Here is a 15,829-nt window from a genome sequence, read left to right on the forward strand (position 1 = left end):
CCTCCCCTCTCTCCCTTCCCCTCCTTTATTTTGTTTTTCCATTGGCCAGCCTCCCCCTCCTTACTCTCATTTCTCTTCTTCCCTTTCCATCATAGCCATCCATCTCTCTTTTCTCTTTTCTTTTCTTTCATCTCAGCCACACACGTGGCATATCTCAAACTCCAAAAAATTTGGGGTCTTCTAGATAAGGCCAAAATTACATAAACGTCCATAACTTTAAATGTTAATAACTCTTTCGTTATAACCCCGTTTCATGAACGGTTTGTGCCTATGCGTTCGTGAGATCGAGCTCTATTCGAAGATAAAAATTGTGACCTCGAACGGTCTATGAATTTTAAATAATTAATTTTCAAACTTCACTTTTCGTAACTAGTTTAATAAAAAATCTAAATTCAAACAAATTAAAATAAATTCTCGAAAAATAATATAAAATCTCAATAATACAAATACATGGATTATAACAGTGAAATCCAGGAACGGGATTTCACATTGCTCTTCAAAATGATCTAGTTCAACAGTTGTGGAACAAACGAAGAGTGGTGAATTAAATAATTTGCAAATCAATTTTTTATGCTTTCAATAAGTAACTAGAAATATCAATGTAATGTTATTTAGTTAACTCTTGTTGGTTAAGTATGTAGTTGGTGTGTTTGTAATTTAAAATGAATAAAAGAATTAGTAAATGCATCTGAATTGAGTTTGGTTGTTTGTTTGTTTCTCGAGAAAAATGAGGGAGGACTTATTTTGATGTGTGAGAAATGAAATGAGTAATTTATCTATGCATGATTTTTTAATTTTTTATTTAGAAAAAACAGATAGTTGTGTACGTTCGCATAGTAAAGCGTTTATGGCATTGGAAATTTTTTTGGATTTGATTTCTCACTTTGTTGTTTGGTTTCTCAATTTGATTAACATATTGGAAGATAAGAATGTGGGTTAATTAGAATCATTTTGTGACAACCTGTTCTTAATTTTACATTTTTATTAATTTTAAAAGCTTGAATTTACAAAAATGCCCTAGAGGTAAGGACTTTGACTTTCGTTTACCATCATCTAGAGGAACGTATGACTTATTCTTTTAGCGTATCTTTGTAGTACTTGTTGGTGCAAATGCATAGGCGAAAGCCGTTTGCGAGTCCAGATGATAACGGTATAGTTATGGACTTTTGAATTTGGTTATTTATATTTCAGTTGTAAATTAATTTAACTCCTTCAAGGAAGTAGCCCAATCAAAATTTAGGCACAAAGGACCAATCACATAAAGGGAAGGAAAGCCTTCAACCAATAAGAAAAGAAAAGCAGAAAAAAAAAAAAAAAAAAAAAGGGAGAAAGCTCCCAGCTTCCCCGTCACCCACACATCCGCGACCTCCCATTTTCCAAGGCCGATTCCGGCCAACTCCAGTGGAGTTTGTCGACCCCACCACCACCATCTTGAAGCTCTCATTCCCCTCTACAAAACAGAACTAAGAACCACCTTGATTAACCACTGTATGAAGCGATTTAAGACCACGAAAGTCGACAGTTCTCACGGTGCTCTGGCCACCATTTTCAATTTTTTGGTGAATCGGCAAAGCAATGGCTGATGCCACCACTTGGGCTTTGTAGTCCATCATCCCAGGAGAAAATCCCAACCAACCTTGACCCTATTGGACCACGGTAGACGATGAATTGACGCCGGGAAGCTTTAGGCACCCACCGGCTTTATGGGCAAAATTGACTATCTTCCGTCCACTTTTGGACTTCGTGGCAGGTATGAAAGTTGTTCCACTCTTTGAGATCTTCATTTCTGTGAATTTTGGTAATTTTTAGAAATAGTTGAATTTTCCGGCAAGTCTAGGTGGCCAACAGCCACCTGCGGCGGCGCGTGGGCTGAGGGGTCCCCTGACCTTCCTAGGCTAAATTTGAATACCTTGGTTCCATTTGTGAAGTCCGATTGACGAAATTCCATCGTTTGAACTTAGTCCCATTATGGTACGCCACTTGATTATTACAGCAACCGATGATCCAACTGTTGAATCGTCATTAAATTTTTAATACATTATAGTACATAATATTTGAGGATATTAGAAACTTACGGATTGGGAATCTGATGTACGGATCTTCCCAAATTGGAATTGTAAGTTTGTAAAATAAAACGTTGACCACCACTTGAATTGGCAATTGGAGGAGATCCAACCGTTGGATCGTAATGAAACTTTAGTATGATGTTTTAGAAGCACAATGTGGATCTTTGGAAGTTAAGGATCAGAAATCTTAGACACAGATCTTCTAGATCGAGTTACGTAGGGTTGTGGACCCTACCATCGATCTTTGATCGACAATTGACTTTTGGTCAATGGGTCCCAAATCATTCTAGAACGTCCATGGGGATATGTTTTATGTAAGTTACGTGTTTTATCGATGAGAACTCTAAGATGTGATTTGATAATTGTTAAAAGTAACGATGGTTCGTGATGTCTTGATTTTTGTGCTAGGGAGTCGAAGCGCAAACCTCAGGTGAGTGGGTATTTTCCTTTTATCGTATATAGATATGACTGATAATTCCACAAATGCTTTTGAATTGTTCTATGCAATTTATTATATATATGTTAAAACACTATGGTATGGTTGAGTTTTAGATTGCATTATGGTATATCTATATGCATATTATCGGCATATAATTACTATGAATGCTTTGAAGTAATAAGTTGAACTACGAATGGCTTGATCCCGTTTAAGGGTACGTAGGCAGTCTAACAAGACTATTAGATGCAACCATAAAACAATCCAAATTTAACAAGGTACTTGGTTTCTTTAAGGAAAGAAGTTATGATGGTTAACAACAGAGAGATTAACCATGATTTTATTCTGGTCTATCCCTGGGTTTAGTTTTGATCAAGGTCTAAAATATCGATATTATCGACGAAATATCGCCGATAATATCATTTTTTTTAGAGCGCGATATTTTCACACTTATCCACTTAGGCCTCGTTTGGCAGCTCGGACTGTACTGACTATTTCTGTCGGATAGGATAAATAGTCACCGGATAGTACTGACTAAATTAATCGGGTGTTTGGTGCAGTATCGGATTAATGACCGTATTATTTATACTGTGTTTGGTACTGAATCGGATAAAAAAGTGGAATGTCAAATAACAAAGAAAGATAGTAAATTTCATACATCAATTTCAAAATATTTTCCAAATAAACTGACAGAAATAGTTTTAAGAAAAAAATTGTTAATAAAATAATTTAAAAAATGGAAAAATAATGATAGAATAATGCACAAAGGGCTCTGCCCTTAATTTTTCGTTCATCTTCTGCAGAAAAACCTATTTTGTTTATCTTCTGCAGACAACACGGATCAGTTATGGGTTTGTTTTCACGGCAAATCGAGGCACTGTGAAGGTGCGGCTTTCAAGCAGAGACTACGGTCCATCCACGTCGGCGAGGATTAACAGAGCTTATGGTCTTGCAGTTTTCTGGGAATTGTTGAGATTCTGCTCCAGATTCCGACGAAAGGGCGGCTGCAGGTCATCAGGTTTAGGATCCTGTCAAGGAAATCAATTAATTGGATTTCCATAGTGGTGGGTCATCGCAAATTAAGCCAAGAAGCTGTATGAATTTAGCCAGGAAGCTTCATCGTCCAACCCTAATTAACTTCATAGAATTTTATAGAAACAGAGAGAAGAAGAAGAAGAACGATGGCTGAACGACGAGAACAGGAATGAGTCTTGCGAACGATGCAAAAGAGAGGAACGAGACGACAGAGGGATAGAAAGAGTGAGAGAGCGAGAGTTTTTTCATACCCGACTAATAATCCTTAGGTTCTGGGGTGGATAAATTAGCAAGTGTGTGCCGTATAAAACATGTGGGGTCAGTACAATTAATCCGGGTGCTATTTAGTATGAAGTTGTGCCAAACACTCGGGACCGTATTATTTACCCTCTTTAGTCCCTTATACGGGCTGCCAAACGAGGCCTTAATTATCGATAATATCGCCGAGGCTCCGTCATCGCAATTGCAGCCGAGGCTCCGTCGTCGCAGCTACTAAGATATGCGCCTCTCTGCAATCCACGCTCAGACCCATCAAAATAAGCAATCCCTCTTCTCCGGATCCCAAAACCCGCTCGAGTTTGATGGATCCTCCGCCTCGTACGGCCTAAATAAGGCCTCCCCTTGCCTGATGGTGCTCGCCAGGAGGTGAGAAATGGAGGAGGAACGGTCCACATGTGGTGAGCAGAGAAACCTTAGACAACCAAAATCTCAGAATTTGAATAGTAACTTAGCAAGTGAAGTAAAACATAGAATTGGGGAACTCTTACTGAGCCGAAAGTGACATTTTTAGAAGCTCCGATTTGACTGCCGAAAGAGGTGAAGTTTGAGCTTGAGAGAGCTTGAGCTCTGCTTGTGAAGCTGCTGATGAGAGAGAAAGTTAGAGAAAGAGAAAGAGCTTTATTGGTCTTCGTTGAGGGCATGTTTGGTCTACGATCAATTAATACAGTGGTAATTATTATTAGTGGGGTAATGTAATGTTCATAGCGATGGTCGTCAGAAAAAGCAAATTAAAATACAAGGACCAAAAATCTAACCATATGTTCCTTATTTTACCCTTGCATTTTCCCCCTTTTTGCAATCTTGCCCATATCACTTTTAAATTTGATATTAGGTGTGAACAAGGTCTAAAATATCAATATTATCGGTGAAATATTGCTGATAATATCGTTTTATTGAAAGCGCAATATTTTCACACTTATCCACTTAATTGAGGAAACTGGATTGCAACTCATTTATTATCACTCATGAAAACAATCAATCAATCTGTTGGTCTTAAGTTTGTGATTACATATTCAGCCTGTAATATTTATATGGTCGTTAAGATGTCTGCAAGGCTTGCAAGCTAATATTTATTGACACACCCCGTCCCGAATGAGGGCATGCTGGCCGTCACGTGAGAGTGACGTAACCATTGACTCAGTTCGGAACCTTTAAAGATACAATTACTAAGATGTAACACCCGAGGGTGAGTTCTACTTTTATGTAGTCTATCAAAATGCCGTGGGAATCCTCGTGAGCCACCACACTGCTAATTAGAACCTGGAGGGACGCAAAACAAAATTGAGTGGGTCAGTAAAACAAAGCTTTTTGAAAACACTTCATTTAATAACATTTCTAACCTCTCGCTGTAAAACCTGTATACTTTCCTAGAAAATAACATAATATGCATATAATTCTTCAAATATCTTAAATCACCAATCTTTATCAAAAACCAGAAAGTATGCCATGCTATAAACGTCAACAACAGAATAAGAATGCATCAATATAACAGGTGAAATAATGAATCAACCGGAGACCCTGCAGCTGTCCTGTACGGTTAATTCTATAGCTCAATATCCAATCCAACCGGAGTCACCAACGGTCACCTGTACGGCAATACTCTGCACATAAATCGAAACTACCTAAAGTAGTCTGTACGACAAGAATGGTGTAACAATACGCTCTAGTGCTTCTCTCATCAACGGCTGTATAATAATCTAAAGTCACCTACAAGTCGGAACCACCTCTCATGGTCTGTACGACATGTCGAAACCCTCTAATGGTCTGTACGACATGCACCTACTTGGATCCAAGGTGAGCGTGTGGTGCGGGGTGAATAATATAAGCACTAACACCAAGGGTGCAGGTTTGAGCTTTCAATACAATTCACATCACAATAAATCACATGATTAACACAAAACTCACCTGATACTCACCTGTGCGTCCACAACACCATTTAACATATATATGCAACAATTATCAATTCATATAATGTATGCATGGCATTTTAAAACAAACTTTCATTTAAATTCAATTTCTGGGAAAATCAATAGTATATAGGTAAATACAGAAAATACTACCAACTCACTGGTATGTCGAAGGGTCGTAACCCCCGTGATGTCCTTGAATGCGCTCGTCCTCGGGATAGGTATCACCTATATGCGAAACAACTATAAAAACTTAGGGAATGGTAAGCCCAAAGCGGACAATATCGTGCTACGGTGGTGGAACGGGCCCGAGAAGTGGTCCGCCCCGAGCCGAGATGTGACAAATGGTATCAGAGCCAATCCCTGGTCGGAAGTGTGTCGACGGGGACGTCGGGCCCCTAAGGGGGGTGGATTGTAACATCCCACATCGCCTAGGGAGTGATCCTTAAATGTATATTCGCATCCCTACCTAGCACGAGGCCTTTTGGGAGCTCACCAGCTTCGGATTCTGTAGGAACTCCGAAGTTAAGCGAGAAGGAGGCCAGAGCACTCCTAGGATGAGTGACCCACTGGAAAGTTGCTCGTGAGTTCCTAAGAATAAAACCGTGAAGGAATGGTAAGCCCAAAGCGGATAATATCATGCTACGATGGTGGAACGGGCCCGGGAAGTGGTCATCCCCGGGCCAGGATGTGACATTTATTATCTAGGATAAATTTCGATAAAGTGTAAAATATTGTACTAATTCATTATATATAAATGATTATGGTGTGTTTAAACTTCTTTCATTAATTACTACATATTTTCTACACTCACAATGTTTGCTAGCTCGCTATATAATCAACTTAAATCAGTTAAATCAATCATGCAATGCATTTCCTTCCAATTTTTTGTATAAACTAATAGATAATTGACTACATAAACATCCTGCAAAGTTTCAATAAAAATTTCCAAGTTTTTCTTACAATTTCCATGGTTTTTATTCAATTTTTATCGATATCGATAATATCCCGATATTTCCATCGAAATTTTGGTGTTTTTTGACTACCGATATTCCCGATATCATCGATATTTTAGACCTTGGTTCTGATTAAGAATGTTGGGACGTTAAAGTGGTTATGCCAAATGACGCTGCAGATGTCCCGGTAAGCTTCAGGTGAGTACATGTTGATGACAGTGATTTCAATTTGTATGGTTATGTTTTTATGCATTTAATGCTCATTATTCTGCACCTCAGTGTTAGTGCTCCATCGAGGACAGGGCCTAGCCTTCACGTGATTGAAGCACTTGGAGCGTATTTATTTATACCCAGCCTGTCATACAAACCACATTATGTGGTTCCGAATGATGTGCAGGAATTGGTAGATGAGCTATATAGGCAACTTCGACATAGTCGTACAAGTTGCAACGAATAGGCAACTCTGAAACTGTTGTACAGGTTTCTTATGAGTCGTACAGGTCACTATAAGTGACTCTGACTTAGGTGCTAGAATTGATTGATGAGATATGGATGAGTCGTACTGGTCACTATAGGTGACTCTGACTTATGTGCTAGCATTGACTGATGAGATATGGAAGAGTCGTACATGTCACTATAGGTGACTCCAATTTATGCGCTAGCATTGATTGGTGAGATATGGATGTGTTGTACAGGTCACTATAGGTGACTCCGACTTATGTGCTAGCATTGATTGATGAGATATGGATGAGTCGTACATGTCACTATAGATGACTTCAACTTATGTGCTAGCATTGATTGATAAGATATGGATGAATCGTACAGGTCACTATAGGTGACTCCGACTTATGTGCTAGCATTGATTGATGAGATATGGATAAGTCGTACAGGTCATTATAGGTGACACCGACTTATGTGCTAGCATTGATTGATGAGATATGGATGAGTCGTACAGGTCATTATAGGTGACTCCAACTTATGTGCTAGCATTGATTGATGAGATATGGATGAGTCGTACAGGTCACTATAGGTGACTTCGACTTATGTGCTAGCATTGATTTATTGAGCACATGATTATTTATATCGCTCATGAGATGCTATGCTGTGGTATATTAATGGATTTACTGTTGATATACTTTTGATTTTACATTGATACGTGGTATGATTTTTTTTAGACTATACAGGTGTTACAACGAGGGATTATAATGATTTAGAAGGTTTTTATTCAAATTTTATTTCCAGGGCCACTCACCCTTGCTTTGTTTCCACCCTTCAGGTTTTTTAGCTAAGCTTTCTTATCGACGAGGATTCGGGGCAAAATTTTGGTATTGGAGATTATCTTCAATGGTATGATTCTCAATCCACTCTACTGTACTTTACTTATGCTCTGACATCACGTGTGAAATAGGTTCATTTCCGCTCACAACGTACTCTCGTATTTAAACACTTTTAGATTTAAATTTATTCACATTTTTCCCACATCACTATACTTTATGGCTTCGTCACCCTCTTGGTGTAGGCCAGCACAAATCGATTTGGAGTCCAAGTTGACTTTCCGGGTCTGGGCGTGTCAGTTTGGTATCAGAGCATAAGTTTGGGTAGTATTGCATCCATCACACACGTGATGTAAGCATTCTTGGTTCTTGTGTCTAAGGTTCGAATCTTGCCACCTTGTCGAATATGGAAAAATATGCTAACTTTTCCTAAGTTTTGGATAGTTATGTTGTCTTCACGACATTTTAGAAGATCATTTTGGCAATGTCCTTACAATTAAAACGAAGATTTTCCTTGTAGAGGAAAGGTGTAGATTTGAGGCAAGTTGATGGTCTAAGTTAATGTATTGATAACCATGTATCACCAGAGATTTTACCAAATAATTTTATCATTATTCTTTCGCCGTTAGTATTGATCCTTTTGAGATTGGAAGTCTCAGCTAGTCTTGATTTCTTGGTAGCATTTCACAAAAGATCATCTGAGGGATAATTACTTTTGGTCCCTGTTAATACTAATATCTTCAAACGTACTTGTGTTCATGCTGGATCTTCAGGAGGAAGATCAACTCTCAGTAAAGTCCTTTTTGAAAGTAGATCTTTAGCAAGTTTTTTTTTCCAGCCTTGGAATTTTTCGACCAACGCTAATTCCCAGATTTTGCTTTTATAGTTATACTTATTAAATGGGTGAGAATAGGCTTGCGAGTGTAAGTTGTCATATCCTGGGAGTAGTAGAAATCCAAAAAGCAGTCATCAAATCCTCCTAGCATCAATGAACTACTTCGCTTGAGCCGAATAAACTAAGAGCGTGGAAGCTTAGGAACAAGCTTTGTATTAGAATAGTTAACTCATGGTTGTTTTTACCTTATCACCTACCTAGGTAAACGAAACCTCTTCGACTAGTCTCACTGTAGAATGATTTAAGTGTCGAGGAAACTATGTGGACCTTTTAGTTCATGTCGTAGAGTTGATTAGTAATGTTTTACATTTCGAGGACATATACTTTTGGCGTCGTATCCCAATCTTACCAGGATACCACCAAATTGTTAAGTGATGTACATCATCGACCCACTTCCTAGTATTACACCAATTTTCCTTGCTTCATATCGAACATTTCTGACGTCATTGAGAAACTTAGTTACAAAGTTTATCAATTAGGAATTTACCCAACCAAGGACTAAACACTTTATCATAGGAACCTCAAACCTTTTGGCTATAGTGTTTTCCTCACTTACAACCGAGGAAAGTTAAATTAGAGTGGGTTGTTGGAAATGATTAAAGTTTCTGACAACTGAAGTGTTGTCTTATCTTACCCCTACTTTACACCTTTTGTTGACTGATGAGTAGATTTTATATTATATATTTTACCCTAATCTTAGTATATTTTGGTTAATATATTGGAAGAATTTTGATACTTTGAATTGTATTTTCAATATAGGACTTTCGACTTCCTCTGGAGCAAAACAGGACCAAATGGACGAATTTTGGAGTAATTCCAATTGGAGGACGTTCGTGAGTCAATTAGCTTGATCGTATCAAAATTTGGGATTTTTCCACCAAGCAGTTATTTTCTGGCGATGAAATAAAGAAGCAGTGCGCAGTGCTGGAAAGTGACGTTTTTGGGCTTAAATGACGTTTTTGGAGCCCAAGATGACCTCGGATGGGTTCGTGGCCTTCTGGAAAAGTGTTCAGAATATTCCAAACATCAAATCCAGCTATATTGGGCCAGTTTTGGAGCAGCTTTTGGGCCAAAACGTGGTTGTTCAGATTTTAGACGAATTTTACTATTTTTATTTAGGGTTTTTATTAATTTTAGTTGGCTAGGGTTTTTGGTGGTGGCTTAGCAAATATATTGCTTAGCCGTCTACAGTTTTAGGGTACGCTTTATTTTATGCAATATTGGAGACAGAGAGAAGTGCTAGGGTTTTGAAGATTTTCTACTTGAAGGTGTTTTCAATCCTTTTCTTAATAGATATTTCTATGATTTCAATTATGAATATGCGGAACTAATTTCTTTTGCTAGGGCGAAGCCTTGAGCCTTAGCATGAATATGTGATTTTTATTTAATTGCTTATGATCGATTGCATGCGTACTTTGAATTGTTAATCACCGGGATAAAAACTATCTAATTGTCGTAATGCCTGATCACCATTAGGATCTTTAGAAAAGTAATTTGATGCAATTTTGGTCGGAAGGTTCCCTGAAATTGACGCTGGCTTCTTGTGATTAATAATTGTAATTTCTCTTAGGATGAATATCACGTCTTAAGGATTGCATGGTTTTTCAAAGGATTTTCATAAAGCATAATGAGTCTTTCATGTTCATATTTGATCCGAACGTCCGGACGGGTTGCATGTTAGATATACGTTCTACGTTGGAGGTTCCAAGTAGAATATGAATTAGGAAAATCTAACCTTCAAAGTGGTATGTGTAGATCATAAGTAATGGGTAAAAATTCATAGGATTACTAGGTGATGGTGGAACCCTAGTGCCTTCTCAATTTGATTTTCTCAAAACTGTTTTTTTCTCTAGTCCTAATATTGCAGATTGTCTTATCATTAATAGTTAAATTCGTTTTTAATTTAAGTAGGTTATAAAATCAATCATCTAAATTTCTACTTTACAATCATTAATTGGAATCTGATTTGTTTCGAATTATTTAATAATCCCTGTGGAGAATGACCTTGCGAGATCCGTTTATACTACAATAACCTTGTGATTCTTGCAAGTAAAATAGAAGGTTTTTATCGCATTCACATAAGCAGTAAAAATCCTATCAAGAAAATGGCGCCGTTGCCGGGGATTATTTAAAATAATCCCTACGAATCAGATTTTCAATTAGTATTGCTGTTTATACATATATAAAAAAAAAAACAAAAAAAAAATATTTAATTTTCGTTTTCATCTATTTTTACAGATTACAGCAGTACAGATTTCAGAAATCTGTGCATGGTCAGCACCCGTTCAACAGTGCAAAAATTGATTCCATTTGATCCAGAATTTGAACAGCATTTAAGGAGGAAACGCAGGGAACAACATTTGCAGCGGGTTCGTCCTCTGCAGGAGAGGTTTCTGGAATCAGTCTTTTCTGGGGACCTGCACAACAAAGAAAAAATGGCGTTTATAATTCCAGAGGCAGGTCTGCCCCTGGGTGATTCACTAACTGCCCATACCACAAATATACCCAGTTGCATCACATATCCGGCAGTGGAGGAAGGGACTGCATTTGAAATAAAACAGCACATGTTGAATATTCTACCTACGTTTCATGGGTTGTCATCTGATGATCCTAACATGCACATTGCGGAATTTTTAATGGGTTGCAAAAACATTTTGGTGAGGGGATTTTCAGCCGAATCTATTAAGCTGCGGTTGTTTCCATACACTTTAAAAGATCAGGCAAGGAGATGGCTCCTCACACTCCCATCTGGAAGCATTACAACTTGGGCCCAACTCAGTGAAAAATTTCTAAACAAGTATTATCCGGCTTCTAAGACCCTTGACATGAGAACTCAGATTTTATCTTTTGCCCAAAAACCAAATGAAGAGTTTCATGAGGCGTGGGAGCGATTTAAGGAGTTGATTAGAAAATGTCCACATTCGGGTATTAACACTACTGATCAAATGCACATATTTTTCAGAGGGTTGAATATGACTACAAAAACTCTTGTCAACGCTTCATGCGGAGGTACGTACAAAGACAAAAATGCACAAGAGGCGTGTTTGTTATTTGAAAAAATGGCAGAAGATACTCAGCAGTGGGCAGTGGAGCAGCCACAATCTAGGTCAGCTTTTGAGATGTCTACTGGTTCTCCATATGTTACAGCACAAATTGAAAAAATGGAGAAAAGGCTTGACGCAAAATTTGACATGTTATTACAAAGAATGCCAGGTTCTCAAGTTGCTGTAAAGCAGCCCTTACAAGCTGCCTGCAGCATTTGCAACATGATAACTCACGATTTTATGAGCTGCCCACATAAAGATGTTTCACCAGATTTTACAGCAGAGCAGGTTAATGCATTTAACAATCTCCAGCGGCCCAGATATGACCCATATTCTAATTTCTACAACCCCGGTTGGAGAGATCATCCTAATCTAAGGTGGGATAAGGAACAGCACACTAGACCACAATTTCAACAGCAGGTACAACAACCTGCTGCACCTAAGGCTGCTTGGGAGGTTGCGATTGAAAAATTGGCAAATACCACAACTCAAGAAATTCAAAATCTGCAGGCATCAATGAAAAACATGGAAAAACAAATGGGGCAGATTGCTTTGCAGGTTTCTGGTAGGGCACCAGGTACATTTCCCAGCCAAACCGAACCAAATCCTAGGGGAGGTGCAGATTGCAAGGCAGTTAGAATTCTACGTTCCGGAAAAAGCTTTGATAACAGGGATGAAAATTGCATTCAAAATTCGCGGGTGTTTTCACAGCCTAAAACAGATTCGGGAATTGTTGAAAAATCTGCCAATTCAAAAGATTCTGAACAGACAGTGAACAGTTCCGAAAATAGTGCAGTTATTGTTGAGGATCTTGTTTATGAGCCACCTATGCCTTATCCCGAACGGTTGAAGCCTAAAGTTAAAGATCAACAATTGACAGATTTCATGAAGACTTTGTCTAAAGTTCAGATAAATCTGCCGTTAATTGATGCCATCAAAAACATTCCGTCTTATGCCAAGTTTTTGAAGGATGTTTGCACAAAGAAAAAGAAGCTTGTGGATTTTGAGAAAGTGATTCTTACAGAACAGTGCAGCGCTGTTCTGCTTCACAAATTGCCCCCAAAGAAACAAGATCCAGGGAGTTTTACAATTTCATGCACAATTGGAAATTCTCATTTTAAACGTGCTTTAATTGATTTAGGTGCTAGTATTAATTTAATGCCTTTTTCTGTTTTTCAGAGACTAGGACAAGGAGAAATCAAGCCTACATCAGTTATTCTACAACTAGCGGACCGTTCAGTTGCTTATCCAAGGGGTATTATAGAAGACCTAATTATTAAAGTGGATAATCTCTACCTTCCTGCAGATTTTGTGATTTTGGATATGGATGAAGATATGCAAACACCGATTATTTTGGGGCGGCCCTTCATGGCTACAGCCAGAACGTTAATTGATGTAGAGGCTGGGACACTTACACTTAGAGTGCAAGATCAATATGTTGTGTACAGTTTATTTGAAGCTACCAAAAGGCCAGGTGATGTGCATGACTGTATGCGTGTTGATGTGCTTGACAGCATATTACATGCTGAAATTATGTCACGTTTGACATCTGATCCATTGTTAAATGTGTTGCACGGGTTTGAGAATAAATATACAGAAGATGAAGAGGTTTTTGAGTATGTTTCAGCTTTGGAAAGTGTTCCTTTTCAACCTCCACGTTGGAGGCACGTTTTTGAAAGTTTGGGGGAACCCAAAAAGCTATTGCAACCTTCTAAGGTACAGCCACCTAAACTGGAGTTAAGGGTGCTTCCAGAACACTTGAAATATGCTTACTTGGGTGCAGATTCTTCGCTGCCAGTTATTATAGCTGCTGATTTATCATCAACAGAGGAAGATAAATTGTTGCGCATTTTAAGGAGTCATCAAGATGCAATTGGCTGGACTATAGCTGACATTAAAGGGATCAGCCCTACAATTTGTATGCACAAAATTCTGATGGAGGATGGAGTAAAACCTGCCATTGACGCACAACGTCGGTTAAATCCGATTATGAAAGAAGTGGTTCGTAATGAAGTTATGAAACTTCTAGATGCTGGGATGATCTATCCCATTTCAGATAGTAAGTGGATTAGTCCAACTCAAGTGGTGCCTAAGCGTTCTGGTATTACAGTTGTGAAAAATGATAATAATGAACTTGTGCCTACACGCTTGACTACTGGGTGGCGTATGTGCGTTGATTATAGAAAGATCAATGCGGGAACTAGAAAAGATCATTTTCCATTGCCTTTCATTGATCAAATGTTGGAAAGGTTGGCTGGTCGTGCTTTCTACTGTTTCTTGGATGGCTATTCAGGGTACAACCAGATTCCAGTTGCCCCTGAGGATCAAGAAAAGACAACCTTTACTTGTCCTTTTGGGACTTTCGCATATAGAAGAATGCCTTTTGGTTTGTGCAATGCGCCTGCTACATTTCAGCGTTGCATGATGAGCATATTTACCGGGTTAGTTGAACATGTAGTTGAGGTATTTATGGATGATTTTTCTGTTTTTGGGGATTCTTTTGACCAATGTTTGCAGAATTTATCTTTAGTTCTGGACAGATGCATTAAGACCAACCTGGTTTTAAACTGGGAAAAGTGTCATTTCATGGTTAGGCAGGGAATTGTCTTGGGCCACTTGATTTCTAATAGGGGTATTGAAGTTGATAAGGCTAAAATTGATGCAATTGAAAAGTTGCCACCCCCGACAACTGTTAAGAGTGTTCGATCTTTTCTTGGGCATGCCGGGTTTTATAGACGGTTCATCAAGGATTTCTCCAAGATTAGCCGACCCTTGTGTAATTTATTGGCTAAAGACGCCCCTTTCATTTTTGATGAGGCTTGTTTGGAGTCCTTCAAGAAGTTAAAGACACTCCTCACTACAGCACCCATTATTGCAGCTCCTAATTGGAGCTTACCTTTTGAACTGATGTGTGACGCATCAGATTATGCAGTGGGGACAGTTCTTGGACAGCGGAAAGATAGACTTCCCCAAGTTATTTATTATGCTAGTCGAACCCTCAATGATGCACAACTAAATTATGCAACAACAGAGAAGGAATTGTTGGCAGTTGTTTTTGCTTTGGAAAAATTTCGTTCGTATTTAGTTGGAGCTAAAGTGATTGTTTATACAGATCATGCAGCTTTGAAATATTTGTTGTCTAAAAAAGATGCTAAGCCTCGATTAATTCGTTGGATTCTTTTATTGCAAGAGTTTGACTTAGAAATCAAAGATAAAAAGGGCAGTGAAAATGTGGTGGCTGATCATTTGTCTAGATTGATTATTCCCACAGTTTCAGAAGAGGATTCCCTACCACTGAGGGAAAGTTTTCCAGATGAACAGTTATTTGCAGTCCATTTCCGTACACCATGGTTCGCTGATATTGTTAATTACTTAGTTAAAGGTGTAGTGCATCCAGTTTTAACATTTCAGCAGAAAAAGAAGTTTTTATCTGATGTGAAGCATTATTTCTGGGATGAGCCATACCTATTTAAGTATTGCCCAGACCAGATTATTCGCAGGTGTATTCCAGAAGCTGAACAGGAAAGCGTTTTAAGGTTTGCTCATCATTTTGCTTGTGGGGGACATTTTGGGCAGAAAAGAACAGCAGAAAAAATTTTGCAGAGTGGGTTATTTTGGCCTACACTTTTTAAAGATGCATACAATTGGTGCAAGGCTTGTGATAGATGTCAAAGAGTCGGCAACCAGTCCAAAAGGAATGAGATGCCCCAGCAAAGTATTTTGATTGTTGAATTATTTGATGTTTGGGGTATTGATTTCATGGGACCATTTCCATCGTCCCATGGAAACCAATATATTTTAGTTGCTGTGGAGTATGTTTCTAAGTGGGTCGAGGCCATTGCAGCACCAACTAATCAAGGATCAGTAGTCCTGAGGTTCCTCCAAGGGGTTATATTTCCGCGTTTTGGAATTCCACGTGTTATTCTTAGTGATGGGG

At 38.5% G+C, this 15,829-nt stretch overlaps 1 non-coding gene across 1 annotated transcript; it reads right to left on the reverse strand.

The window, feature by feature from the left end:
* Nucleotides 1-11,670: 11,670 nt before the first annotated feature.
* LOC114819872 (small nucleolar RNA R71) lies at nt 11,671-11,775 on the reverse strand. The gene has a single exon (XR_003767171.1). It is a non-coding gene; the product is annotated as a small nucleolar RNA R71 (small nucleolar RNA).
* Between the last annotated feature and the right edge of the window lie 4,054 nt (nt 11,776-15,829).

The sequence above is a fragment of the Malus domestica genome, chromosome 11 (assembly GCF_042453785.1).
Source record: "Malus domestica chromosome 11, GDT2T_hap1".
Classification (NCBI taxonomy): domain Eukaryota; kingdom Viridiplantae; phylum Streptophyta; class Magnoliopsida; order Rosales; family Rosaceae; genus Malus; species Malus domestica.